The sequence below is a fragment of the Glycine soja genome, chromosome 10, assembly GCF_004193775.1.
Source record: "Glycine soja cultivar W05 chromosome 10, ASM419377v2, whole genome shotgun sequence".
Classification (NCBI taxonomy): domain Eukaryota; kingdom Viridiplantae; phylum Streptophyta; class Magnoliopsida; order Fabales; family Fabaceae; genus Glycine; species Glycine soja.
This window is the reverse complement of record NC_041011.1, coordinates 22,827,022-22,831,604: the sequence shown is the minus strand read 5'-3', so window position 1 is coordinate 22,831,604 and position 4,583 is coordinate 22,827,022. Positions and strand designations below refer to the sequence as shown.

General features: G+C 32.9%; 1 long non-coding RNA gene across 1 annotated transcript; it reads right to left on the bottom strand.

Moving 5' to 3' along the window:
- Positions 1-2,493: 2,493 nt before the first annotated feature.
- LOC114371095 lies at positions 2,494-2,868 on the bottom strand. The gene is made up of 3 exons (XR_003658009.1): positions 2,810-2,868; positions 2,661-2,729; positions 2,494-2,556 (listed from the first exon to the last, which is right to left on the bottom strand). It is a non-coding gene; the product is annotated as an uncharacterized LOC114371095 (long non-coding RNA).
- Between the last annotated feature and the right edge of the window lie 1,715 nt (positions 2,869-4,583).

Here is a 4,583-nt window from a genome sequence, read left to right as displayed (position 1 = left end):
TACGTAGGAGCAAAGGGAAACACCCTTGTCGACCACAAAAAGAAAAAAATATAAAAAGGGTATAAAGGATATAAGAACATAAAAGGGAACATAAAAATCAAAGTCATGTTTGCACATTCGATTAAAGGCTGCCGTCCCTTGGGACGGACGTGTGGGGTGCTAATACCTTCCCCGTGCGTAAATACAACTCCCGAACCTTTCGCTAAAAAGTTCGTAGATCGCGTCTTTTCCGGTTTTTCCGACGTTTTCCTCAAATAAACGTTGGTGGCGACTCCGCGCGTATTCCTTTCGTGGAACACGCATCCCGCGAGTCACGCGTTGCCCTCCCGCCGAAGGGTAGGTTGCGACAAGATGACATCAAATTTCTCTGGATGGAAGAAACATTGACTGCATGCCTTTTTGAGCATCGTTCAGAATCATCTATAGATAAAGTCTCGTGCGATGGTGGTGTAGATTGGAAGCTTGTAGCAGGGTTATTATTATGGTTAATGGTTGGACTACATTGTGAGATACACTACAAGTTGTCTATAACAATAGTTTTTGTAAGTATAATATAATATTAATGTGATGATATGAAGAATAATAATAATCTATAAATGAATTACAAATTACAAATTACAAATCTGTATTAAGTATTACCATTAGTAGCTGAACGTTGTCTTTTTCGTTCTTGTAAAATAGTTTTCCTACGCTTCCTTCGTTCAGCATATATGTCCATGAGTAGTTGATTTCTGCAACAATTGCCTTATAATTGCCAAACAACAGGAAAATCAAATGTTGAAACTGAGTTAAATAAGTTGCTGTAGTAGGCTGACTTTAAAATGATACCAACATTATAGTTAGTTGCATTTGCTTCACCGAGTAAAGGGATATGTATTTGCAATAGAAAAAGCAGAATAGTATAAAACAATAGAAAAATTTATATTCAAAACGCATTAAATTTCATACTCAATGGTTTAGTGCAGCACGAATGATTTGCTGCTCTAAAATGTTAGGTTTGCAAATTCTCTGTCATGTGAACATTTATGATCATCGCTTTTCTTATTGAAGTTGTAAACATGTAATTTTTTATGAGGGAGGAAACAAAATGTTGGAAAATAAATGGGGCATTGCCAGATGAATCGGAAGTAAGAAAAGTTTTTTAACAATTGTTTGCATAGAATTAATATTGATATTGATATTGATTGATTGACATCAATGGGGAATTGACAAAGGTCGTCGAATGAGGGAAATAAGTTGGTAGAGTTGGTGAATCCAGCTAACCCATGAAGCTTAGTCAGTGTTGTCGGTAAACGTGTATTTATATGTGTTCTATTAAATGCATCGAGGCATTGAGTGTGGCATTCCAAAAAATAGCCGCCTATAAAACATAGAACAATGATACCATATATTTTCATAGCTGCACACATTAAATGCATTTGCAGATAATGAGGTCAGTAACAAAATAATAATAATTGTAAAGTATTCAAAAAATCAGTGCATTGAATATTGTATATATGAATAATAGTATATAAATAATAATAAATTATGAAAGTCCGGGATACGTTAAGCATGGGTTAAATTTTTTTAAAATTATTATTATTATTATTATATAATAATTATTATTATATAATTAGTATAATTTATTATAATCATTAAAATAGTAATAATAATAATATTAATAGTAATACTAATACTAATTGAATTAAAATTTAAAACCATATATAAATATATAATAATACTGATTCTAGTGTAATATGCCAACATATTTGAAAGCAAAAAACAAACCCTGCCATATACTTGAAAAAGGAACGAAACACTGTTATAAGTGTTATCCCTTGCCTGTCATATATAATTTTATATAAAAACATAAATAAATATGAATATAAGAATAAATAAATTAAACCATTAAATGACATAAGTTAAATTTTTTTGTTTCATGTTTAAAATCTTAAAATTAATTCATTGATTGTAAGAATTTAAAGTTGATTGCTCCTCATAGATGTTTAAAAGCTAATTGATAAAATACAACAACAGTTTATTACATGAAACCAAGTATTTTGTTCATCATACAGTCAAACTTGACTTAGTAATATGCAAATAAAGCAAACTCAATCGATTTATATGCTATGGTATCGCAATTTGAATAGTTAATTGATATAGTTGTATGTTATTAATTTAATTAATAATTGTGAAATTGTGATGGTATTCACGATGGTAAAGAGTATAATACGGATGAATACCAATGAAATAATCAAATATTATTATATATCATATATATTTGATATTTGATTGTTTATACATCATTTGCTATGAAATGATGGTGGACTGCACAAAATATATTGTCATATCTACTCAGTGAGCAGATTCAATACAATAAAAATTAATGTTAAACAAAACATAGAAGCTGAAGCCGCAGGATTGTGAAAGTCCTAATTACTCAGCCTTGATATGTTTGTTAGTTAATAACTGATACTGTGCATGCTCATCAAAATCGAAATCAAAACTGGTTTGTTGACAACTAATCCTTTTGGTTGGAGTTAAACAGGTAGAGTTTCCAGGATCGTAATCAGAAGACTGTGACAACGATGGCTGTGAACACATTTACCAATATATATATATTAAGAACAATATCATAAGTAAATATTTGACATGATGTAATATTAAAACAAAAGACCCACCGTGGGAACAAAAATTGGTGGTGAACTTTCTGGCTCAACAGCTATTCCTTTTCCCTTACTTGATTGTTCCTGCATGAAAAATATTAACACAGGAGAAACACCATTTATTGTTGTTGACCTTATACTGTGATAAACTTATTTAGTTATACCTTCAACCCAAGGGTGGCTATCAATGATTGAATATGATGGAGTTCTTCACTCACATCCAGCACAGATGATTGGCGCATTGTGAACGGAACTTAAATCTGGAAGCCCAAGTTTTCAACTGGATTTCATCAACACGCGTTGGAAATACCTTAATATCATCCCTAGCCTAGACAGGTGAAATAAATAGTATCAATGACAAATCACAGAATCATTATTCAATCTATGGTTCAATTGTGTAGAACATACCGCTATCAACTCATCTCGACATTCTCCAGCAGTTTTACCAAACAGCTTGATACATGTTGCATCCCAGAGAAGGAAGTTTCCTTTGTCCCTATTATGCTCCATCCTAACATTTAATTTATACCTTGACAACCATAGAAATTTCAGGGAAATTTGCTAAAACAGCAAAGCGTGTAAATAAATAATCAGTACAAAAAATGATCATGGCTAACCGTGGAATTGTATCGACCACACTGGTATGGCAAGAACGGCAAGCTGAGCCACCTTTTGATGGATCAAATGTCGTTGTACAGTTAGGACAACTGTCATAACTCCATGGAGCATCAATAATGATTTCGTCAATTGTTCCAACAGTTAAGCAGTAACAATCCTGTAACATGGTGAATAATAGATGAGGAAACAAACATGTGGTAGAGGCCATATTAACAAAAGCATTGTTCAACTATTAACCTGTCTGAGATTGTTGATTTCACCTATACTGACCACTTGAGCATTCTGTAGAAATTTTTCCACCATATTACTCTGGCTAGATTGGGACTGAGAACCATCTTTATCATTGATCATCCCACCAGAATAAAATGGCACACACAAGCTGAATGGACAACAATATAAAAAATTAGAGTTCAACCATTAAAGCGTATGAAAAATGCAAAGGAACTAAAAAACATAAACACTACAGTATACCAACATTGTCAAAATGCAAATTTAATGACAAACCTTTGACGAAATTCGTGTATCTCTGTAATATCAGCGTTGACATACAATTTAGATCCAAATTTGATATTCGGCATGCTTAGGGGATACTTGTCTGGAATGATATCCATCAATATCATCAACAACATACATATTTATTACCCAGAGTAAATCAATCTATATAATAAAGACTAACCAACACCAGACACACCTGTAGCATCCTTGATTTTACCTAAGGTCAACATAACAACCAATGGTTCCTGAAGCAGAAGGTTTTTGTCAATAGCATCATGTAGCTGAATAGCATAGTCCTCCCAAACAGTTATTAGAATGTCGCAGTTACTATGACCAAACAATCACAATCAGTATGTTAGTTGTTGCTAACCCATTCATCATATCATATATCATCATATAAAATAATAAGGACAAACTGCAATCGTCTGATTTTTTTAGTGTCTAAACATATATGTGTGTGTGTGTGTGTGTGTATGTGTGTGTGTGTGTGTGTGTGTGTGTATGTATGTATGTAAAATTAGCAGATTTGAATACCTGTTATCCCTGAGCCTGACTGTCATCCTGTCAGGGGGATTAACTGTCTTAACATCGATCAGATCAGCAATGACACCAACAATATCTTGTCAAACATGGTCAGGCAAGACAAATGTTAGTCTGACACAAAGATGCATATAAAATTGTTGGTTAAACAAAAAACTAAACAAACTCACCCACTAAAGTATGGCGTGGTGCGAGGCCAGAGATTATATCAGTAAAAGGAGTTATGAGATAAACATTAGAAGGAATTTCTGGACGGTGAATTTCCTTGACAGATGTAGTTTTTAG